Source organism: Leucoraja erinacea, chromosome 8, assembly GCF_028641065.1.
Source record: "Leucoraja erinacea ecotype New England chromosome 8, Leri_hhj_1, whole genome shotgun sequence".
Taxonomy (NCBI): Eukaryota; Metazoa; Chordata; class Chondrichthyes; order Rajiformes; family Rajidae; genus Leucoraja; species Leucoraja erinaceus.
The window spans coordinates 19621838-19648222 of NC_073384.1; the positions used below are offsets into that span (position 1 = coordinate 19621838).

At 42.5% G+C, this 26385-nt stretch overlaps 1 long non-coding RNA gene across 1 annotated transcript in view; it reads right to left on the reverse strand.

Annotated features, from left to right (window-relative positions):
• Window positions 1-1819: 1819 nt before the first annotated feature.
• Window positions 1820-26385, reverse strand: part of LOC129699405 (uncharacterized) — a 74643-nt gene continuing 50077 nt past the window's right edge. The window contains exons 2-3 of the long non-coding RNA XR_008723841.1: window positions 8905-9042; window positions 1820-7290 (exon numbers count right to left, since the gene is read on the reverse strand). This is a non-coding gene — a long non-coding RNA (uncharacterized LOC129699405). The remainder of the gene's footprint in view (window positions 7291-8904; window positions 9043-26385) is intronic.

Genomic DNA, 26385 nt, shown 5'->3' on the forward strand with positions numbered 1-26385 from the left:
TGCCTGGATAGCTCGCAAAACAAAAGTTTTTCACAGTATCTCGCTACAAAACACAAAGAAACCTATACCAATATCAATATGCAGCCATTCATTGTTTATTCTCTTGTCTTGATTGCTCTCCTCAGATGTATTAAGCTGAACTTCTCATCTTTAAATTCCATTGTCACTTTTTTATCCATCAACCATTGAGTATGTTCACAAGCTATTGTTCTGAGTGCAAGCCTTGTGGAAGAGAGGGAGTATGTGGATACACATGAAAGTTGAAGTGAACTGAACAAGCTTGAATTTATTTTTGTCAACATTGCAGCTGCAGAGGAGTGGTAAGAAGAGCTTTTTCTTCACTATGAATCCCTGAGATTGAGCTGACATCAGTGCCGTAGTGAGACCACATCTGGAGTATTGTGTGCAGTTTTGGTCTCCAAATTTGAGGAAGGACATTCTTGCTATTGAGGGAGTGCAGCATAGGTTCACGAGGTTAATTCCCGGGATGGCAGGATTGTCATATGTTGATAGAATGGAGCGGCTGGGCTTGTATACTCTGAAACTTAGAAGGATGAGAGGAGATCTTATAGAAACATATAAGATTACTAAGAGTTTGGACAAGCTAGAGGCAGGAAACATGTTCCCAATGTTCGGAGACTCTTACCATCAGTTCATTTGCCATATGAACTAGAGCACGTTAAGATAGTACAATAAATTCTGGCTTTGACAGCAACATCCAGATTCCATGACAAAATAGAAAATAGTGAACCATAGGGTTTGCAAAATTGGCTACTGCAACAACTAATCTAATAGACAAGGCTGTGGAAGACTCATGATCATAAACTATGCAATTACCAAACTTAGATCTGCCACAGAAAGGGAAATATTGAGACAACATTCCTGGTGGCTCTCCTTCTGTCTTTGACAAAAGGAAAATATGATTTAGGTGCTAAAGTTCCTAAAGATTAATTTGCAAAGTGCACTGCTGTAATGCAGGAACACTGTCAGCTAATTTGCCTACTGCCAGTGAAGAAATGAAATCAGATAATGTACTTTTTATTATCATTAATTGAAGGAGAATTTTAACTGGATGCACGGGAGAGAAAACTAGCTCTTGTTTGAAGTAATTCTGTCAGATCATGCATATCCATTTGAATGGCAGACCATGCCTCCAGTTAATATGTCAATGGGGATGCTATCCTTCCAACAGTATAGCACTCTCTCAATGTCAATAAATAGTTTGGGGGATACAATATCCATACCAGGACCTAATGATAGTTACTGAGGCATAGTCTACATCTGAAATTCAAATCATCATGAGACAATTGCATATTGTTGACTCCCTAAGAAACATTTTTTTTCCAGGAACTCCTACGATTAAACTGCGGTTGTTCTGATGTATTAAAATGCTACTGTGCCACATTTCATCGCTTGGGTCAGTTATTTGCAATTCAGTTTCCACTGAATAAATATGAAACCACATTCTTTCACTATTTTTTTTAGGTTTGGGCTGTAATCTTTTACCAAAAGTGGTTAGTAAGCTTCAGCCAAAAATAGCAATTGCATTCTTCAAGAATCTTAACCACTGGAATGACTATAGGGTGGGATCTGACTCCAAGCAAAAGGGGGAAAAAAAAAATGTTACAATAACTTATTTCAGTTTACACTGCAAAAAATATTTCCATGTGCTCTGGTCTGAGCTGCAGTAACATTATTCTTTTGTGTTCTCTCCCTTTTGACCGACTGCCTGCCTCGTGTGTTCACTGCTTTCTGGGCCCCCATCCAGTTGGCTGTTGATGGCTACTGGGTGTCCTAGCCAAGGAAATGAACAGCGCAGTATGGAACCCAAAAACAGTGTGCCGAAAAATTTGTACTTAGCACGTAAATTTGTACATAGCACTAAACACACAATTTAATAATAGCTGCATGTTGCATTCTGTTTTCAATATTTAGTTCCATTGATGTCAACAGAGTGTATGTTTAGTCTTGTAGACCAAGGACATTTCTCTCCCCCAATATTGCCTATCTGGTAAGCTCTTTCTCGTAAGACATGCCCTGCGTAGAATCTTCCAATGATTCTGAGATTGATAATATTTGGGTTTAGTTGCTAAATTAAACATAGGAACTAAAATAAAAAGCAGGATTATCAGTGACTTCAACCCTAGTTGATTGTTATTCAGTCCCTACTGCTCCACACTAAGTCTACCAGGTTGAATTCCCCAAGTCCTCACTGCATCTTAGTGACTTACTGGAATGACTGTATGTGACTCCAGATTCACATGGGCAGTTCCCCCGATGAGGTCATACGCAACAGGCAATAAATGCTTGCTTTGCCAGTAAATTAGAAGAAACGCTGCAACTACCAGCGCGCGAGGGCCCAGAATCAGATGCTGGGCAGTGCCATATGAGTTGACCACTTTGATGTGGACAGTGAGTATGGATGGCACAGACCGATCAGATTTCTATGTCGTTTAAGGAAGAAAACCTGCTATCCAGATCTGAATTGGCTTATTTGCGACTCCAGTCCCACATCAGACAGACATATCCTTGTCTTGGCAGCCCAGAACTGAGCTCAGTTGCATCTAAACCATAGGAAGTGGGGAGAAGAGCATCCGACTTTCCCCCAACACCCACTAAGAGACCACAGGATTTGTTTAGCTATCACTAGCATGGATTTTGGTGAGTCTGATGGATTTACTGTGGGCTTGGGGATGTCTGGTATCCACTGGGAACTCATGGAATTGATCCCAGCCATTGGGCCAACTAAGTGGCAGGCTAGTAGTGCTATTGCCTCTGTATTCCAGTGATTTAGGTTCAATCCTGATCTCTAATACTGTCTGTGTGAAATTCACATTGAATTGATTAAAGGGCCTGTTTCCATGCACAATTCTTCTATTCATCCACAAATCCTGGATGGGATGGCCAGTGAGAATGGAAATACTCCATGTATTTGTGCCAGCCCATAAAGAGCCTTAAAGCATATTGTTGTTAAATATTAACTGGGAAATACAAGGTCCAAGTCACAAGATACTATCTGAACCTTATGAGATAAGCTGCTCCTGAAGGAAACACCTAACTGAGTGTGCAGGATACACAACACCTGTTTAAAATTGCCTGGTGATGCCTTCTGCATACAACAGTGAAAATAGAAAATATAGGAGCCAGATTTCCCCATGGTGTTGTATTGGAGTAAATGCTGGTCCTTACAACAAAACACGAGAAAGGATTTTTATTGTGGCATTGGTTTATCATTGTAATCAGGATTCAGTAAAAAAATTAGTTCAGAATGCTATCCTGATGAGTCATAACATACAAGCATACATCAAATAGCTCAAAAGAGAAAAGAAACAAAGTACAGAATATAGTGTTACAGCTACAGAGAAAGAGCAGATAAAAAAATGAATGAGCCACAATGAGGTAGATTGAAAGATCTGGAATTCATCATTAGCATGTGTTTAAGAGTCTGACAACAATGGGGGAGAAGCTGTTCTTAAATTGTTCTGAGAACTGTAAAGAGATTCAGCATGCCATCAAATTCTCTAATAGACTTCAACAGATGTACTGTAGAACTTATCTTGACTGGTTACATCATAATCTTGTACAGCAATTCCAACACACAGGAGAGCCTGCAGAGTGTGATGGACTCAGCCTGATTAATTATGGGCACCACCCCCACCCCCATCCCCTCGTCCATTGACAGCATTTACATGAAGTGCTGTCTCAAGAAGGCAGCGTCTATCATCAAGGAACTCCACCATCCCAGCCACGCCGTCTACTTGCTGTTGTTGTTTGACAGGAAGTACAAAAGCCTGAAACCCTTCACCACAAAGTTCAAGAGCAGCTACATTCATATAGCCATCAGTTCTCAGTTTTGGGGATAAAGCAGTTGACGTACCAAGCTACGTAACTAAATACTTTCCATTGTGCATCTGTAAAAAGTTGTAAGAATCATTGGAGACATACCATTTCCTTAGCCTTCCTAGGAGGTGGAGGCGATGGTGTGCTTTCTTGGTCATAGCATCAGTTTTGTGGGACTGGGACAAATTGTTCATGATATTTACACAGGAATTTGGATATTTTATCCATGTCCACTTTAGCACCATTGATAGGTACTGCATGGGGTGTGTACTTCACCCCACTTCTTGAAGTGGTGCTTGAGAAAATTTGACAAAATCTTAATCGACTATTACGAGATGCAATAAACCACTCAGGGTTAGATAAAGCTGATGTCACATGAGGGCCCTAAGCCCAATTAGAAACTCGTATACTTTGGAGCATTTGATGGAATGGGAAAGGTAGTCAGGTTTACATTATAAGGCCAAACTGGTGGATGGATGAAATTGGAGAAGCCATCAGCATACCTTTGCAATAACTTTGGTATATAGTTAATAACAGATGATGATCTTCTGAGTGCCATTGACCTAACCACAGCTCTGCATATTTATTTTCCACATTCCTAAAAAAGGAAAAAGTCTCTGTTTCAATCATTCCCTGTGTCAAACAATACCAAGTTCCAACAGCATTGAGTAATTGACTCTTCATCTATCGTGCTTGATAAACATTTTAAATTGATGATCATACCTTAAAACAAGAAAGATTTATTTTGTTTCAGTCCTGCTCTCCAATCCAGAAGCTAATCTAGTGAGAACATTAATCTTCCCCACCATTTAAACTCTTGATATTTTGAAGTATTTTTGTGCCCTCCATGAAAATGTTGAGGATGATGAATACTCCAACCAGAACAAGCCCATAACCCTGCAGTCCAGCCACTGCTAATGGAGCCTAGTACCTTATTTGTTAAGGAAAGCAAACTTCAGCTGACGCACTACTTAACTATCCATTACTAGATCTGACAGGAACACACTGAACATAATTCCACCATAGTTTTCTCTGCCAAAAAGCATCCGCATATCCAGGTGGTCCTGAGGAAGTGTGAAAGTGTCCAGCTTCTGTTCCCTAATGGTAATTGGCTCTTCCAAACTCCGTTCCACATTCTGCCCACCCCTAACCACTCCTCCCAAATCCTTCATCATCTCCGACACAGCAGAAGCTAGATGAATACATGTAAAGGATAAACCATAAAAGGAAATAGTGAAAGGGTGAGGGGAATTGAATTGGAGCGGCCTCACGTACAACGGAAGCACTATAGGGCCAGTTGGCCTGTTTCTGTGCATCATATTCTACACATAAAAGTGTAAAGGAATGCAGGATCCTCTTATAAGGACTTTGACCATTCATTGTTCTATGTACCCCAGCCACATCTCTTTTACCATTAGCTCCCCCATCTATAACTCTGACATCTCTCAGACTTAAATTTGCATCCAGCTCCACTAGTTCATTTCCACTAGTCCCTCATATGCTATCTACATTCAAGTTGCCAATGAGACTCATGAAGCTAATTTTCTGTGTACCGCACAATTGCATGGTATGAAAACAGCAGGGAATGGGACTGATTCTCAGGTTGAAAATGCGTGGGAACAAATTGAACATAGCCAGGATTACCATGGATTGCTGGAACAGTGAGGCTGTAGAACTACTTGCTGTGTCACTTTGTTGACCCAATGGTTTGGGTATTTTCCAATCCTATTGGAAATCAAACAGCCCCATTCCTACAGTGAATCCATCCTTCCCACTGGATAAGTGCTGTGTCCATTTTCATGATAGTTGGAGGTCAGATGTACTTCTTCCCATGTCCCAAGTATTAGATGTAACAGAACCCTCTTCTGCTACTGATAGAAGTTTTCCAAGTAAATTACTCACTATCCAATCTCTTCCTCTCTCTCTCTCTCCCTCTCACTCTCCCTCTCCCTGTTTCATTCCCCTATCCAAATAACTATTGGACCAATCTCATCTAAAGTCACTTAACTACTCCTCAAAATACACACACATCCACATTTTCCTCTTGTTATCACCATTCATCTTTCCAGAAACTGCTTGTCAGAATCTCTCTGATTGGGTTTCTGCTATTGCACTAAAATAAATCAAAGCAAAACCTTAAATTATAACTTCAAAGACTCCAACTGTACTCTATAGTTTCTCGCTATGCTGGTCAACGTCATCATTTTCCACAAATTCCCCTCTCCCAGTGTCCATATATCCACTCTCGATTGTATAAAATTATAGTCAGACTGTCTTGAACATTAGCTTCTGTCCTCATTTATCAGACTCTCGCTTTTGGAAATCAGCAAGTCCAATTGGCATCCTTCGCTTTACACCTTGGTCCCTGCTGTCCTTTTCTCCCAAACACCATAACAGGCTCTGTAAATAGCTGGTTCTAAGCTTCCCCCAGTCTAGTTTCAGTCAATAAGACACTGAGTCTAGCAGTTGCGCATCTAAATTTTATTTTGGAAAAGCACAATAACAGTTCCCCACTACTATACCTAACCACCGCGGGTTTGAACCTTGTATCTGCTTGGCCAAGCCCTTCTAGCCTCGTGCAAGCAGAGACACTCCAAAAGGTCACACAGTCCCAAGCATTCTTCCAGAAGTGGAACACAGGGAGCTACCTTTTATAGATCCCCGAAACTTGATGGGCCGAACCACATGGGGGTGGTCTCTATACAGTCCAATAACAGATATTGATTAATACAGTATATGATAGACATTTCCCTAACCCAATAATACAGTGACTAATACTATGTATTTGAAAGAAAGTTCTAGAAGGAAGCAAACAAGAATAAACTTTGAAACACGTGCCCTGAGATTCAAACAGTTTCTCCAAGGCTCAACAGTTAACCAATCATCAAACAACAGGATGACCGTCTCACAAAATTATTTATACTATTTACAATGCCCTTGCAGCGATCCAAATCAAAATGATGCATTTAGGGTTGATTTGCAAAACTGCTATACATTTTATCAATTTAGGAGAAACAAGGAGAACATCTGCACCCCTCACCATCCTGCATACCACTGAGCCTAGATTGGCTGGCGCCATCCAGACATGTAAATTTTAGCTGACAAGGGTAAAGCAATTCTGACAAGTGCAGGGATCCTCCATTTTATGGTGTCTTTAATTTGGCCAGTAATAACATTCCCCCGTTTTATCATTCTTGATAACCCTCATGATAAATGATAACCCCAGAAAACAAAGAGGACTGCTATACTTTAACAAATGTTCTAACAAGAAGATGTTGACGTAGCTTCGCAGAATTTCATTGAGCTTCCCGAGTTTTCGTGAGCGTAGCTCCATGGTTTCTCTCTGATTATTCTTCACCTCCCGAGTTTTCATGGGCGCAATTCCCATCCATCAATCTTGATAATTAATTGGCCTTGATTCGTAATAGAGTGGAGAATTTCTAAGAAAACCTGGGAGCAAACAAGTTAACCACTGATACCTTCACTAATACTTTTACAATGATGAAGATGCACCCAGGCATTTCTTTCCTCTACTTTTCCTGCTGTTGGAGTCATTAGAAGAATTTGGTAAGGTCCTTCCCAACGAACTTCTGATCCTCTCCTCATCCAATTCTTCACTAAGACATGGTCTCCAGGTTTTACTTTAATGGGAGTTACTAATGAAGGCATATCAGCATAGACTGCTCTCACTCTACAATGTAAATCTCTTAAGGCTCTGGTCAAGGCTAAGATGTAGTCAGTCATCTCTGCAGTTATATGGTGGAAATTAACTATTTTCATCTCATTCTGGTTTCAAGGGGTTTTTAAAGGCCTACCGTGAATAATTTCAGCTGGGCTTGATCTAGATTTTTCTGCAGGCGTGACTCTCATCTGAAATAGGGCAATTGGGAGTAATTTAATCCATCCAAGTCCAGTCTCCACCTTTAATTTGGCTTATTTAGTTTTAAGGGTCTGGTTTGCCCTTTCTACAAGTTCAGCAGCCTATGGTCAATAAGCACAGTGTAATTGCTGCTGGATCCCGAGCTGTTCATAAAATTCTTTATTGATTTGTCCAATAAAGTGTGGACCGTTATCTGAGCTAAGTCCAATGGGAATGCGGAATCTAGGGACAATTTATCTCATTAGCACCTTGGCAACAGTAGCCGCTTTATTGTCAAGGGTTGGGTATCTTTTGAACCTCCGGCTGAATACATCGACTATGACAAGAACGTATTTATATTCTTGTTCAATATAGTCCATCTGCAATGTCTAAAAAGGACCCGTAGGCAATGGTGTTTTCCCTCCTTCACATCCTATTCCTTTCCCTGGATGGTATGCTGGCAGACCAGACAATTACTACTTACTTTCTGAGCAAAAGATTGTAATTTTGGATGCCACCAAGTAGCCAATAGACGTATTGGCCTTGCACCACAATGGGTTGCGTAGTGCACACACTCTATAACCCATACTGCTAATGAGTCCGTCATGCAGGTTTGCCCTGCTGGAGTGGTCCACAGCCCAGTCATACAATCCAGTAAACATCCCAGTTGTCTCCATCTTTCCTTATCTCCTTCAGTAGCCTCTTCTTGTAATCGAACAATTTCTTGGATGGTTGGCATCATTTTCACCAAGGGGGACTTGTTCGTTAGATTTTTAGTCTGCCTCATCATTTTAGGTACCACCACCTTATGTTCCCATGATACTTTCTTAGCTACTAAGTCAGCATTATGATTTCCAATTACTACTGGCGACTGTCCTTTAGTATGGGTGCCTCATTTCATTACAGAGATTTGTCTTGGTAGCATTAAGGCCTTCAATAAATCTGTCACCGATTGTTTGTTTGATATTTGGGTTCCTGCAGAAGTTACGAATCCCTTATTTTTCCATAATTGTCCAAAATCAGTCACCACCCCGAATGCAAATTGAGAATTAGTGTAAATATTTATTTTAGATTTTCCCCAATAATACAAGCTCCAATTAAAGCAAATAATTCAGCTTGCTGTGCTGAATAGGGTGATTCAAAGGCAGCTGCTTCTACAATCTCTGTCCTTTGATCCACAATTGCATACCCAGCCAATCTCTCACCTCCAGTCCAATGGATGCACTCCCGTCCACATATAATGTGATGTCAGTCTTCCATGGGAGCATCCCTCAAGTCCTCTCTCACTGATGTTTCTTCCTCTATAACAAATAAACAGTCATGTCCTGCTTCTGATTGCTCTTCTGGGGGTGAAATAAGAAAAGAGGCTGGGTTAATCAATGTATAATGTTTGAACTGCAATTTTGGATTGTTCAACAGATAGATCTCATACTTATTTTGGCAGGCCATTGTTAAGTTCTGGGTTTGAAGCTGCCCCAACAATCGAATGTGAACTGTACACTACAATTTCCTGCTGGAGTGTCAAATTAGCAGCTGATTGTAAACTATTCTAGAGTTGAGTTAAGATTTGAGTGCAAAGAGGATGTCCCCTAGCTACTGGATCTAATTTAGAGGAGTAATATGCAACTGATCTATGTCTATCCCCATGCTTTTCCGTTAGTACCAAAGTGGCACAGTCAGATAGAATTGTACAATACCGCTGGAAAGGACGATCGGATAATGGCCTTCCCAATGCCGGGGCTTGCATCAATGATCCTTTGAAGTTCTCAAATGCCTCCTGTGCTTTCTTTGTTAATTTAAGTTCACCCTACTTGCTGGTATAGGGTGTTAGCTCCTTCGTTTCTCGACCTATATCCGGTAGGCGGCGCGGCTCTGGCCAGCAGCGGCCTCTGCAGTCTGTCCGCGTTTTTATTATTTTCTGTCTGTGTTTTAATGTAGTTTTTGTTATTTTTTGTTGGGTGTGTGTGTGGGGGGGGGTGGGGGTGGGGTGGGAGGGGGGGGGGGAAACTTTTTAAATCTCTCCCTGCACTGGAGACCCGACCTTTTCTCGTCGGGTCTCAGGTGTCGTTGAGGCCGCAACAAGGAGCGGCCTCCAACAATAAGAAGCCGGGGACTCTGGTGCTACTCACCGTCGCCGTCGCGGGGCTGGCCGAGTCCGGAGCGGTTGGAGCGGTGGAGGAGCGCTGCTGCTGCTGCTGCTGCCGCTGCTGCTGCTGAGTCGGAGGCTGCTGCTGCGGGTCTGCGGACAGCGGCGCCGGGAGACCGCGGATCCCTGGAGAGAGACCGCTTTTCGGGGCTCCTGCAACGGCGAATTCTCCCGCCCGTGTTGCGGGGTTGAAGAGCTCCTGGAGCGGGGCCTTACATCACCGCCCCGCGCGGCTTCAATGGCCGCGGGACAATCGCCATCGCCAGCCGGGGGCTTTGACTTTGACTCTGACATCGGGGGGGAGAGAGTGCAGTGGAGAGATAAGTTTTTTTGGCCTTCCATCACAGCTATGTGATGGATGTTTATGTAAAATGTAATTATGTTGTGTCTGGGGTCTATTTGTGTGTAATGTATGGCTGCAGAAACGGCATTTCGTTTGGACCTCTAGGGGTCCAAATGACAATTAAATTGACTCTCTATATTTGGAATTCAGAGTCTGCAATAATTATCCATGCCCAGCCATTGCCTCATTTGTTAGGCTTCTTTTGTGATTGGAAATTCGCAGATGGGTTCGAGTCTGCTCTTCCCAAGTCTTCTTTCGGTGGCCAAAAATATAATTCTGAGAAATTTTACTTTCTCCTGAGCTACCAGTACTTTTGAATGTGAGACCACAAGTGGTGTGGTGGCGCCTAACGGCAGTGGCTCGGCTACAGTCGTCTGTCTTTTTTCTTTTTGTCTTGTTAAATGTATGTCTTGAGCTAGTATTTATTATTTTTTAGCTGTGTATATGTGAGGGGTGGCTGTGGGGAAACCTTTTATTCTCTTCCCTGTGCGGGGACCCGACTTTTTCCCTGTCGGGTCTCGGATGTCGTTGGGCCTAACATCGAGGAGCCAGCGACGGCCTCCGGCCGGGGACTAGCCTGAGGGCTCCAGTAGCGGAGCCTGCGGAACTGACATTGTGGATCTGGCCGTCTTTGGAGCGGGAAGAGCTGTGGTGGAGCACGGCCAGGTCGGGCTACTGAGCAGGTCGATTTCAAACCATCCTGAGTAGGAATCAGATATTGGTTGCCGTGCCACTCGAAGATGTCGGCTGCTACCGTGGACCAGGGTAAGTCCGGCGGAGGGTGCAAGTGGAGTGGTTGTTTCTGTTGGTGCGGGATCAAGCTATTGCAGATCGGGCAGGCAGCAACCTTCTCTAGAATGTAGTTAGCCATGTCTGGCCAGAACAGCATTCCTTTCGCATGTTGAAGGGTCATTTCTGCAGCGATATGGCCCCCATGGACAATGTCGAAGTATTTGCTGTGAAAATACTTTGGGATGACCGCCTTGTGTCCTTTCATTATCATGCCATCCTGAATGACCAGTTCGTCACAGACAGGGAAAAGTGGTTGGACAGCTTGTGGCAGGTGGTGCTGTTTATCTGGCCAGCCGCCGGGATGACAGTGGCCAGCGATTGTAGTGTTTTGTCTGCAGCTGTTTGTGACTGGTGATCAGTTTCAACCGTGATAAGATTGCCTAAGATAAAGCCCTTGAATTTCTTGCAGGCAAAGGTTACTGCGAGTAGCTCCTTTTCGATTTAAGCGTAGCGCTGTTCAGTGTAGGTTATGGTATGGGAAGCATAGGCAACTGGTCTAGAGCCCTTTCTGTCATCTTGTAGGCAAGCAGTGCCCAGTCCATACTGGGAGGCATCACAAGTAAGGGTGATGGGTAATTTGGCATCAAAGTATGCGAGGGTTGGAGTGCAAGACATTAGTTGTTTGAGGGTTTCAAATGCCCTCTGCTGGTGTTGGTGCCAGGAGCAGTGCATATCCTTGTGGGTCAGTTGTCGCAGCGGGGCTGATAGCTCGCTGAAATTTGGGATGAATTTTCCAAGGTAGTTTACCATGCCTAAGAATCGTTGTAGAGCAGTTACCTCCGTAAGTGCTGGCATTTCGTTGATGGCAATGGTTTTAAATGGGTCTGGCTTAAGTCCATTGTTGGTGAACACGTGGCCCACATAAGTCACTTCGTTGACCCGAAACCAGCATTTGAGAGGGTTACGTTTAAGATTTACCTCCCTGGCATGATCCAGGACCTGCTTCAGGTTTGAGTCACGTTCTTGTGCATTGCGCCCAGTGACGAGGAAGTTGTCAACAATTATGTAACGTGGGTAGCTATCAAAGAGTTGTTCCATAGTATGCTGGAAAACCTCACTGGCTGAATTGATGCCAAATGGCATTAGTAAAAATCAGTAGCGTTCGAAGGGCGTTGCGAATGTGGTTAACATGGAGGATGCATGGTATAGTGGCATTAGCCAAAATGAGTTATTTGCATCTAGGACAGAAAAAACTGTGGCTTGTCCCAGTTTGGCAGCGACTCCTTCCGCCATCCGCATTGGGTGGTGTGGCCGTTTGATGGCAGTATTTAAATCCTTAGGGTTGATGCAGATCCTTATTTCGTCTTTGTTCTTCGTGACTGTTGCAACCATGGTGGAGACCTAAGAGGAGGATTCGTTGACAGGGGCTATTACGTCCAGTGATTCCATTCTATCTAATTCAGCTTTGACATGCGCCTTCATTGCATGCGGGATTTTGTGAGGAGAACGAACGACAGGTATAACTTCCTTGCTGTACCTCTGTGGGAAGCTTGCCCAGCTGATTGTCAAAAAGGTCTTTGTATTAATCTGCCTATCACCCTCCACTATTTCTAACTCCCTTTCCTCACTATTATAGTCCATGGAGTCCTTCAAAACATCTCTTGCAATCTCCACATACCTTTTCTCATCCTTCACACTCCCCCACCAACTCTCCCATTTCCTGCCACATTATCTTCCACACTGCCCTATAAACTCTCTCACCATAATCAGTCTCCACCATCATCCTTCGATTAATCTTCCTGCAACTATAGTTAATCCTGGCTAAATTGGAGCAGCTAGGACTTCAAAATGGGATTAGGTTTCAGGGTTGCTGGGAGATTTTGTCAAATTGGAATTGCACACTGCAGAGCTGCGGAGAGGTTGCAGAGGGTCAGGAGATTAGATACAATTTGCAAGCAAAGAATGGGAAGATCTGCAAACACTGTCAATTTGGTACAAAATGCATAGAATGGATTGGATGGCTGCAAACCAGACATACACCTTGTAAATAGTTGTAAATAATGTTGCAGCGTATGACTTTGCCAGCTGTTGATTTGATGAGGTTTTCTGTAAATCAGGGTAAATGTTTCTCAGTTGACTTCCTCTCAAAGTCCATTTTGAATACAATGTATTGAACTGTTGTATCATTGGGTTTGGGGAATGTATGGGGTTAATCGATATCTGTAAATGGGTTATTGGGAGACCACCCCCATGTGGTTTGGTCCCTCGAGTTCCCGGGACATATAAAAGTCAGTGATCACGAGGCTCAGCGTCGATCATCTGGAAGAACACTCTGGACTGCATGAACTTCTGGAGTGTCTCTGTCTGAGCGAGGCCTAGACGGCTTAAACAGGCAGACTCAGGGATCGCACCTGTGGTGGGATAGGTACAGTAATTGATCTGTAACGCGCTTTTGGTAAAATAAAATGTAGTTGTTTCAAGTGCTTGATTCAGTGTTTTTACTGAAACTAGACTGGGGGGAAGCTTAGAAACGAGCAATTATCATTATATTTTCCACACTCTCTCATCGTAATCTGTCCTCAGCCTTTCCCATATAACAATTACAGCACGGAAACAGGCCATCTCGGCCCTACAAGTCCGTGCCGAACAACTTTTTTTCCCCTTAGTCCCACCTGCCTGCACTCATACCATAACCCTCCATTCCCTTCTCATCCATATGTCTATCCAATTTATTTTTAAATGATACCAATGAACCTGCCTCCACCACTTCCACTGGAAGCTCATTCCACACCGCTACCACTCTCTGAGTAAAGAAGTTCCCCCTCATATTACTCCTAAAATTCTGTCCCTTAATTCTGAAGTACCCCTACAATGTTTGCATTTTGATCTGTCAGCGTTATCATTCTCCAGCTCCCAGATCTAGCTATTTGCCAGATCGACAGGTCAAGTTTATTTGTCACATACACATACAAGATGTGCAGTTAAATGAAAATGGCAATGCCTGTGGATTGTGCAAAAACAACAGAACAGAATAGACCAGGACCAGTATTTACATTTTAGAATTTTATTTTTTTATAAAGACACAACACACTTCAGGTGGCGCTATGGAGTAGGAGAGACTCGCGCCAACTAGCTCCGGGAAAAACACGCTAAAAACGGGGGGAAAAGACAGGTCCTACCTGCTGAAAACGGCACCGATTGTTTGCAGTAAGTTATTGACGTCATCAGGTGCGCGACACCGGCAGTATGTCGACACAGCATATTCCCCCTCCCAAGACGAGAAAAACCGGCAGGGCTAAAGAGGTAGGCCCAACTGAAGCCTCGGCCTCAGTTTTAACAGCATCCCAAGAAGATATCTCAAAGAAGAAAAAGACTGAAATGGAAGAATTAAGAATTTTCCTTGCACAGGAAATCTCTAATTTAATGGAAGAACTAAAAAATCTTAAACAGAACTTCAAGGAAGAGCTGAAATCTTTTAAAAATGAAATTAAAGAACATATTACAGAAGAGGTTACAGCCTCTTCTTTAATTTGGTACATGAAGTTCTGGAAGACTGGAAATTAAATATAAGTAAATTTGACTCAAAATATTGAAGAAGTAAATGATAAACTGAATTCGATGGAATCTAGATTTGATTCTGTTGGAACTTATCCTCCAGACATTAAATCAACACCAAGAGATTATAAAGGAACTAGAGGAAATTGCTGAGACAAGCACCGAAACTACAAAAAAACTTATCACCGAGAACGAACGCCTATCAAAGTTAGTGCATCAAATAACCGAAAAATGTACTGACTTGGAGGGATGACAGAGGCGTCAGAATTTAAGAATCGTGGGCGTCCAGGAAGGCAGAGTCATGACCCCCATGAATTTGCTGCAGATTTACTGAAAAAAGTCTTGAATCTGGATCAAGCATCATTACTTGCCTGAGCGCACAGAGTATCGAGACGTCGCCCAAGGGAGGGCGCCCCTCCAAGACAACTGATAGTGAAGGTGCAATATGACCATGTTTTGGATGATATGATGAAGAAAATTGTCCAAAGCAGAAATCTCGTATTTGAAGGAGATAAGATTAGAATATTTAAAGATTATCTTGTGGAAGTTGCCAAGAAGAGAGCGTTGTTTACAGAAACAAGAAGAATACTGAAGAACATAAAAAAATTTGAGATACGGACTGTTATACCCCGCAACATTAAGAGTTACCTACGAGAAGAAGGAACACTTCTTCATCAAGCACACAGAAGCACTTGAATTCGCCAAGAGTATCAAGGATAATACCGAAGATTGAATAATATTCAACACTCAACACTTACTTGGATATTGTTATCCAGCAGAGAAGATATGGAACTCTAAATTCTAAACTATTATATTTAAGAGCTGCCCAAAATCTGAAACAAGAATTGGGCAAATATCTTGCTACTGATATATAATACTTACATTTTAGTACTAATTTCTAACAACTATTAATAATCATGAATACTAATTAACACTAATTATTGCTAACTGGATCAACTAAGAATTAACTAAAACTATGAAATATAAGTAAAGTGTGATTCAGGTATTTTATAATTAAAAATGTATAGTGGTTCTCTCTCTGATATTTTTGATTTTGATTATTCTTTGATAAATGTTTATGTTATATGAGGCTAACATTTCAATTTGAGACTAATAATTATATCATTAATAGAATATAACCATTATTTCCTTCCCCCCCCCATAAATTGTTTGCACTGAATTTGAAACTTTTCTTTTAAGGAAAATACGGAGCTAGTAATTTTTTTTTACCAAAAGCTATGGAAGTCCTTAGATGCTTAGCCACATTAGGTTGGCCATCACTAACTGCACTAATCGTAGCTGTAGTTTTTTTCTTTTTCAACCTTTTACACGTTACTAATACAATTTTTTATTACCTTTTCTACCTTATAATATATTATATTTTGTATTTGGAATGGAATTACATATTTTATTTAGGGAGATATGTTCGGATGGAAAACAGACGAGACTTAAAATTAATCTACCTGATGTTCGAGTATAAGGTAGGGTTGAGTGTGCTGAGCCATCTGCTCTAACCACTCTAATCACAAGATGCAAGACGTGAATAGGAAAATTGGGGGTGAAGGAATTAAATTCTGTAGCTGGATTGTTAAGGGAATTAATGAACCTATCAAGAGAGGCAAAGTGTTAGCCCATTTAAAATCATTGAAAACAGATATAATATTTCTCCAGGAGACACACCTTAAAAAGGAAGCACAACATAGATTGAAAGCAAAATGGATTGCTAAAGCGTACCACTCCTCATTCTCACATAAATCTAGAGGGGTTGTAATATTAATTCGTAAAGGTATACCCTTTAAACATATATCAACGATAGAAGATATTGAAGGCAGATATATTGTAATAATAGGGGAGTTATACTCAAAAAAGGTGACTCTCCTTAATGTGTATGGACCAAATTTTGATAGCCCCTTGTTTTTTAAGAGAATAATAATAATAATAATAATAATAATAATAACATTAATTATAGAGCACTTTAAAAACAACCACTGTTGCAACAAAGTGCTGCACATGACTAATCATGGACAAAACATTATTACACGACAATAAAAACATTAAAAGCGAGAGTAAAAACAATTAAAAAAAAAAATTAAAAAAAAAATTAAGAACACTAAAACAGGAGCAAAGTCTCATGCAGGGTCAAAAGCCAAGGAATAGAAATGGGTTTTAAGATTGGTTTTGAAGATGGACATCTTCAAAGAATATTTAACAATATCCCGGTATGTACACAACAAAACTTAATAATCGGTGGAGACTTAAATTGTATATTGGATGCTTATTTGGATAGATCATCAACTCAAAGAAAACTAAAATCTCAATCAAGTGAATTTCTAAACTCATATATTTATACTACCAACATTAAGGATGTTTGGAGAATTGAAAACCCATCGGGTCGAGAATATTCATTTTACTCAGCAGTACATAAAACTTACTCAAGGATAGACTATTTTTTAGTAGACTCAAAACTTATCCCATTTACCTATAACTCGCAATATCATAATATCATAATCTCAGACCATGCTCCACTAACATTTATGATTAAACTAAACGGAATGGCAGAGACACAGTCACAATGGAGACTCAATCCCCAAATCTTAAAAGAAAAGTTATGTAATGAATACTTCGTAAAACAGATTAATATGTTTTTTGAGGCTAATAATAGCCCTGAAATCTCTGCCTCCCTTCTTTGGGAAACATTTAAAGCATTTGTGCGAGGAGCATTAATCTCTTCCCAATCATTTATTTTTGATAAAATATGGGCTCCATTCATTAATTATCTGACGGGATAGATTGGCCCAGCACGAAAACCCAACTGAAAGTTGAACTCAGGATTAGATGAAAAGTCATACTTTATAATCTATGAACCTATCTCCAATGACGTATTAGAAGTAATCCATTCCACATTTTCTTTTTTTTTTGATATTTGTAACTGTTTATTCTCTCTGTCTCTCTTTTTCTATATAAAAAAACACTAGAAGCAGAAGTAATCGACAATTGAAAATTTTAATAATGTATGACTGATGTTATGAAAAGTTTTTTTACTATAATATGTAACAATACTTTATAATATGGCTACTAATAAAAATATTATTAAAAAATAAATTAAAAAAATAAAAGACACAACACAACAGTAAATTAGTAAATTTTACTTCGGAGTCACGTGAATGATTACGTGAAGAATCCGCCAGGAAGCATGCGTGTCATATCGCTACACGCATTGCGAAACGACAGGTGGGGTGGAACGACGTTCCCCCGTAGTGGCAAGTTTAAAAGCCGAGACCAATGGGTAAGCGAGTTACTCTGCCGTCGTTGTTATTTCCCGTACTGTTTCACAGGTGGGAAAACGATGGATAAAACCAAAAAGTCGACTAGAGCTGCGACAAAGCTGACTGGGGAGGACCGCGGTGTTGCGGGCCGCCAGCAGCGGCTGATGGCACTAGAATCACCAGTAGTGGGATGCCGCGAGCGGCCAGTGACCGTGAGCGCTGGAGCCGAATGGAGCGGCTTATGGAGCAGATGCTCCAACGTGACGGACTCCGGGAGATGGAGTCTAGTCACCATGGGTTATACAAAACACCCACAGCAGGACCTAACGTAGGGCTGCACAGTGCATCTTCCTTGTCAGAGGGGAGTACTGGGGGTCAATTCTGGGCTGACCCTGAAGGGGGGTTTGCTGAACAAACAACAAGTGTGCAGGGGGTGCAGGAAGGAGAAAACCTACTGGACATGGTGTCCAAATACATACAGCCAGATCAGACTGGAAAAAATCTAGAACAAAAACTAGCATCCAGCATTGATTTCCTATCATTCAAGCAACTACAGGAACAGGCTGTGATGGACACCACTGCCAAATATTTTTCACCAGGAAATTGTGTATCCCTGAATGTTCCAGTGGTGAACAATTGTATTTGGAAACACGTCGGAGCAGGAATTAGAAGCCTGGATGTAAAACTCCAGAAAGTACTAAAATTACTAACAGCAGGGATCACAGCATTCGCTCACACAGTGGATGAGAAAGAAATGTTGCAAGAACAACAGGATGCACTGGCACTCTTCTGCAATATGCAGTATGAGATCAATATTATCAGAAAGAATGCCATCCGACCTGCTTTAAATCCAAAGTTCGCAGGCCTGTGCAAACCTGGAGAGACAAAGCCACCAATATTATTATTTGGGGGCAACCTGTCCAAACAGGTTAAGGAGCTCGATGAGGAGGCAAAAACCCTGGGGCTCATAAAGGCGACAACAGGAAGGACCTCCTACATTCAAAGACAGCACCCTTACGCACCCACCAGCAGAGCAAGACAATCAGAAGCTGGTGAAAGCTCAAAGGCCGGACATACAGGACAGCGGTCTTTTTTAGGCCATGGCCCAGACCGGCCTTCGTGGAAAATGCGCAAACCCCAAACCCAAACCCAGACACCGGCGCCTCAACCTCTTCGAAGACTACACAGGAAGAAGTAAACTTTCCACTGGTAATCATAGGTAGGTGGGTCTGGTCCCTTATAAATTATAGGAAGTGTGGATAATACACATAACGGTGGGAGATTACAATTATTTTGGGAGGCATGGAGTGCATTAACAACAGAGACTTATATCCTAAACAGTATCCAGGGATATACCATTGAATTTGTGCACAAAAATAGCCCCCCAGTTCAGCATGTGCCGAACCGAACGTTCGTACTTTCATGAAAAGAAAAATTGGAAGCATATGCTGAACTGGTGAGACTCCACGCTAAGGGGGTTATTGAAAAAACCCAACACGATTCTCTGGAATTTGTGTCTAATATCTTTACCAAAAACAAAAAAGATGGTGGTTGTCGCATCATCATAGATTTGACCAAATTGAATACATTTGTGCAGTATATTCATTTCAAAATGGAAACCTTTGTTACTGCCAAACAATTGATTTCCACAGGCTAATTCATGGCTAGCATCGACCTAAAAGATGCTTACTATTCAGTGCCTATACGGACTGATCACAAACGTTATTTAAAATTCAACTGGATGGGGCAGCATTGACAGTATAGAGCTCTACCCAATGGTTAACATCAGCCCCCAGGCTGTTTACCAACATTTTGAAACCAGACCTAGCGTTTCTTCGGAAACAAAAACATATGGTCATGGCCTACCTGGATGATATATTAATTGTGGGCAAAACTTTGGAATTAGCTAAACTAGCTGTATCAGCCATCAAACAATTGTTTGAGAAACGGGGGTTTATCATCCATCCAGTTAAATCTAAACTAACTCCTTCCACCATACTGGATTATTTGGGGTTCACAATTGACTCAGTTCACATGTCGGTGACTTTACCAAAGGACAAGGCTACAGTCTTAACTGAGGCCTGCAACAACCTCATTGACATCAGTGAACCATCTATTAGATTGGTAGCAAGGGTAATTGGCAAAATAGTGGCTGGTTTTCCAGTCACACAATTTGGACCTTTGTGTTACCAAAATTTACAAGGGCAAAAATACAAGCACTCAAAATTAATGCTGGTCATTTCGACAGACCAATGAAGCTACCAATCAAAGCAATTATGGAATTAAAATGGTAGAGGGGATAACATTTGGCATTGTTCCAGCCCTATCATTGTCAGCAACCCCTCGGTGGTGCTACAAACTGATGCCAGTGCACTTGGTTGGGGTGCTACCAACTCCATCTCTAGCTGTGGAGGTAGATGAAATGCACAGGAGGCATCATTACTTACTACATGGAAATATTGTGTGCGTTCTATGGCTTAAAATCAGACTGTTCTGTAATGCATCGCCAGCATGTTAGACTACAGATTGACAATACCACCGTGGTGGCATATATTAACCATATGGGTGGAATCAAATCAACATCATGTGACAATCTGGCTAATACAATTTGGGAATGGTGTATTGAGAAAAATATTTGGATATCAGCTACTTACCTACCAGGTAACCTCAATTCAGTGGCAGACACCAGGTCACGCAAATTCAATGAAAACATCGAATGGATGTTGGATCAAAAAGTATTTGCTGATAGTGTAGCATGGTACGGAACACCAGATATCAATCTATTTGCATCTAGACTCAATCACCAGTTACCAAACTATGTTTCTTGGGAACCAGACCCTGGGGCATCAGCGATAGATGCCTTTTCGCTGCATTGGGGGAAATTGTTTTTCTATGCATTCCCTCCTTTCTGCCTCATCAGTCGGGTATTACGCAAAATACAACAAGACTCGGCGTCTGGTATTTTGGTAGTGCCCGATTGGCCTACTCAACCATGATTCCTTGTGATTCTCGACATGGTCTTAGAACCATGTATCACCGTCCTGAAACGAACAGATTTGTTGGTTCATCCCGTAACGGGGGATAGCCATCCATTTCATAATATGACAAACTTATTAATTTGTAGAGTCTAAAGAAACCTCAACTGGAACTGGGACTGATGGACCGAACATTGAACATTATCTCAGCGGCCCACAGGCAGTCCACCAAAAAACAATATCTGGTATACATCAGGAAATGGGAGATATATTGTTTCAAAAACAACATCACTTACAGCACGATGAACATAACGTCTGTTCTGGAATTCCTGGCAGGCCTCCATTATGATGAGGGGCTCAGTTATAGTGCCATTAACTTTCATACTTTCATACCTTTCAGCATATCTGTGGTGAGGATCAGAGCGTCATTCTGTTGGGACTCACCCCCTGGTAGCCAAACTTATGAGGGGAATTTTTAATACCAATCCCCCAAGAACCAGGTACTCTCATATATGGGATGTGAGTATTGTCCTAACATTGCTAAGGAACTGGTCTCCAGCAACAGCTCTGTCCCTGCAAAAACTGACGCATAAAACAGTAATGCTGATGGCTTTGGTCTCAGCACAAAAGGGTACAGTCTTTACATAAGTTAAGGCTGGACGATATGACTTCTTCAACAAGAAATATAATTTTTCATATTCACGAATTAGTCAAACAGAATAGACCGGGATCATCAGGCCTCAAAATAGAATTTAGGGCTTACCCTATAGATGATCGTCTCTGTATAATAAGACATTTATTGTTATACATAGAGAACACCAAAAATATCAGAGGCACTGAGATGGCACTACTAATCAGCCCCAGACAACCCCACAAAAAGCTGTCGGTTCAAACTATTTCCAGATGGCTGAAGCAGGTTTTAACAACAGCTGGGGTGGATACTAACATATTCAAATCTCATTCCACCAGGGCTGCAGCTACATCGGCAGCTATGGAATTGGAAGTACCGATGGACTAAATCCTGGAGACAGCAGGATGGTTTAGGGAAAAAACGTTCCAACAATTCTACTATAAATCAGTGGTTAAACCTGGAACTTTTGCAGAAACAATTTTAAGTTCTGTATTATGATTTCACCCCATGAAATAGGGGTTATAATTTGTTGTTAATAAATTTATCATGGGTTTTCAATGTCGGATTCATGTTTAAATATGTTAACACAATTCCTCCCTTCGTCAATTAAGCAAGATGTGATGCATGGACTCGTTTCCATGACATGAAATCATCACAGAGCTTTGAAATCTTCACGTAGTCACTCACGTGACTCCGAAGTAAAATAGTAAGATTAAACGAGAACTTACCAGTTCAAAGTTTTATCGTCATTTTATGAGGAGTAACGTTGAGGGATTATGTGCCCTCCGCTCCCACCCTTGATCAAAAAGTTCAACTGGTATCCTCTTCTCTAATCTTACTATGTTCAGTCATTACTGTTATCTGCGATTTCACACCGCTGCTTTGAAGAATGACACGCATGCGTCCTGGCGGGTTCTTCACGTAATCCCTCAACGTTACTCCTCATAAAATAATGATCAAACTTTGAACTGGTAAGTTCTCATTTAATCTTACTATTAGTCCCTGAGTTCTGAGGAGTAACGTTGAGGGATTACGTGAAGAACCCGCCAGGATGCATGTGTGTCATTCTTCAAAGCAGTGGTGTGAAGTCACAGATAACAGTAATTCCTCATTGCCTGTGGGAAGAAAGTCTGTCTCATCCTCTCTGTTTTCACAATGTGACAGCTGAGGCGCTTGCCTGACTATAGCAGCTGGAGCAGTCTGTTGCTGGGGTGGTAGGGGTCCCTCATTATGGTGCTGGATCTGGATCTGCACCTCCTGGTGTATAGGTCCTGCAGGGGAGTGAGTGCAGACCTTCCTGTCCTGGGCAGAGCTGTTCGCAAACCAGATTGAGATGTGGCTGGACAAGATGCTTCCTGCTGCCCCAGAGTAGAAGCATTGAAGGATCCTCAGAGAGACTCTGAATTTCCTTAGCAGCCTGAGGTGGTAAAGGCACTGCCTGGCCAACACACACAGCAGTGTGTGTTGTCCATGTCAGATCCTCTGTGACGTGGACTGCCAGGTATTTAAAGCAGCTCACCCTATCCACAGTAGTCCCATTTATCTCCAGTGGCGTGTACATCCTCGGATGTTGAACCCTTCTAAAGTCCACAATCAGCTCCTCAGTTTTTTTGACATTCAAGGGGAGGCTGTTGTCCTGACACCAGAGTGCCAGATCAGCCACCTCCTCCTGGTAGGCCTTCTCATCGTTATCGGAGATCTGGCCCACCACCACAGTGTCATCAGCAAACTTGATTATAGAATTGAAGTTGAACCTGGCCACACAGCCCTTCAGCTTAATTTCCCCATGCTAATCAAAATGTTCATCTCAGATGGTTCAATTTGCCTTCCTCTTTATTATCTTTGCTGATAATTATGCTCTCGTCAAAATTAATAAAATAGATTATTTGACAATTGCTCTTTGTGGAAGGTTGCCCTGCACAAAACTTTCACTGCATTGCTCTACTTTCCCTACTTTCACTGCTTTGCTAGTAAACACATTTCACTGCAGAGCATATTGGTACATACAGAGGCTGTGAAATGGTTCAGAAGCACAAATCTATTCTTCTCTGCTATTGATCACAATTTCACCCTCAGATTGCAGGGCGTGAAATTAATGGTTGCCCGGATGCCAATGGCCATCTAAAATCCTGCCGGGCGACTAAAAGCTGTTCCATTTTGCCCGGCTTGGCAAGCGCCCGGGACACCTGCCATTCAAATCTGAGCGCCCCCCCTTTCTCTCTCTGTCACTCTCCGTCTCCACCCGCCATCCGTGTCCGGGCTGCCGGGCTCCACTCTATGATCTTTTGCCGGGTCTCGAGTATCCGCTCACCGCTCTCTGGGCGCACCTCATCCGCCGGCATGGCCGGCCGCCTTGCACATGTGCACTGCCACGGCCTGCACATCCTGCCCCTGCACACGCGCACAACCACGGCCAGCACATCATCGGCTGCCTTGCACATACGCACTGCGACGGCAACTAGTCGGAGCCGGGCACTTTCTCCCTTCCTTTGCATTGTGGGAGATCTGGCCACCATTGCTCCGGTAACCGCTTCGCCGTGTCAGCTGTAAACCAATGAAGAATCACTCCCTGGAGCTGGAGTAACACCCTGGAGTAACTCTTGCTTCAGGGAGCAAGAGGTACTCCAAAAATATTCCAAGTGGAATTTAAACTGGAGGTGGTGAAGAGTACACCACCAAACTCCAAACTCTGAACAATAACATCCTATTGCATTTTATCTGTTTATTTATTGTGTATATATATGGTCTGTGGTATATAGACACACTGAACTTTTATCTCCTGCTCTGTATTATGTATACATATTATGTTGTGCTGCAGCAAGCAAGAATTTCATTGTCCTAACTGGGACACAGGACAATAAAATTCTCTTGACTCTTGACTTGGACAACAACAATCTACATAAGCAAAAAAATGTGGAGTAATTCAACAGGTCAGACAGAATCTCTGGACAAAAGGAAAATATTACGTTTTGGGTTGGGTCTGAAAAAGGTTCCTACACACGTTTGGAATGTGGAAGGAAACAAGAGCACCCAGAGAAAACCCTTGTGATCAAAGGGAAAAGGAGCAAATTTCATACAGACAGCACCCATATTCAGGATCAATTCCGGGTCTCTGGCACTTTTAGGCAGCAACTTTATGGCCAATGTACTGCCCCGTAGTCTTGAACTGAATTAAAACATACAGTAGCTGTAAAAGGGGACATAGCATCACATAGAGATTTAAGACTGAAAATAGATAGTTTCTTTTTTTTAGTTACCAAAGCTATCAACGTATAATTTATTGTGTGTTGGAATACAACATATAGTGGCACTGCTGGTAGAATTGCTGCCTCACACACCAGAGGTCTGTGTTTGATCCTGTCCTCGGGCACAGTCTGTTGAATTTACACATTCTCCCTGCAATCGTTTCCTCCCACATCCCAAAGATGCATTGGCCTTGTAGGTTAACTTGTATCCGTAAAATTTACCCTAATGTGGGTGAGGAAAGTGGGATAACAGAACTTGTGATACAAATGCTGGAGAAACTCAGCAGGTGAGGCAACATCTATGGATCCATGTTCATACCGTTGAGGTGTAAACTGCATGAGCGAAATGTGAGGTGCTGCTCCTCCAATTTGCAGTGGTCCTCACTCTGGCCATGTAGGAGGCCCAGGAGAGAAAGGTCGGATTTGGAATGGGAGGAGGAATTGAAGTGCTGAGCCACCGGGAGATCAGGTTGGTTATTGCAAACTGCGTGACGGTGTTGGGCGAGGGGATCATAGAAACATAGAAACATAGAAATTAGGTGCAGGAGTAGGCCATTCGGCCCTTCGAGCCTGCACCGCCATTCAATATGATCATGGCTGATCATCCAACTCAGTATCCCGTACCTGCCTTCTCTCCATACCCCCTGATCCCCTTAGCCACAAGGGCCACATCTAACTCCCTCTTAAATATAGCCAATGAACTGGCCTCAACTACCCTCTGTGGCAGAGAGTTCCAGAGATTCACCACTCTGTGTGAAAAAAGTTATTCTCATCTCGATTTTAAAGGATTTCCCCCTTATCCTTAAGCTGTGACCCCTTGTCCTGGACTTCCCTAACATCGGGAACAATCTTCCTGCATCTAGCCTGTCCAACCCCTTAAGAATTTTGTACGTTTCTATAAGATCCCCTCTCAATCTCCTAAATTCTAGAGAGTATCAACCAAGTCTATCCAGTCTTTCTTCATAAGACAGTCCTGACATCCCAGGAATCAGTCTGGTGAACCGTCTCTGCACTCCCTCTATGGCAATAATGTCCTTCCTCAGATTTGGAGACCAAAACTGTACGCAATACTCCAGGTGTGGTCTCACCAAGACCCTGTACAACTGCAGTAGAACCTCCCTGCTCCTCTACTCAAATCCTTTTGCAATGAAAGCTAACATACCATTCGCTTTCTTTACTGCCTGCTGCACCTGCATGCCTACCTTCAATGACTGGTGTACCATGACACCCAGGTCTCGCTGCATCTCCCCCTTTCCCAATCGGCCACCATTTAGATAATAGTCTGCTTTCCCGTTTTTGCCACCAAAATGGATAACCTCACATTTATCCACATCGCCAAGCCTACGCTTGGTCTACCGATGTAGAGCAGCTGACACCTAGAGCAGTGGATGCAATAGATAAGGTTGGAGGAGGTGCAGGTGAACAACTGCCACACCTGGAAAGACTGCTTGGGGCCTTGAATGGAGTCAAGGGGGGAGATAAAGCAACAAGTGTAGCATTTCCAGCGGTTGCAAGGGAAAGTACCAGGGTGGTTTGGGTGGGAAGGGACGAAATGACCAGGGAGTTACGGAGGGAGCAGTCTCTGCAGAAAGCCGACAGGGGAGGAGATGGGTAGATGTGGCCAGTGGTGGGATCCCGTTGGTTGACAAAAACGCTGGAGAAAATCAGCAGGTGAGGCAGCATCTAAGGAGTGAAGGAATAGGCAACGTTTCAGGTCGAGACACTTCTTCAGAGTGATTTCGGGGGGTGGGGGGGGGGGGGGGGGCGGGAAAAAAAAAGGAAGAGGCAGAGAC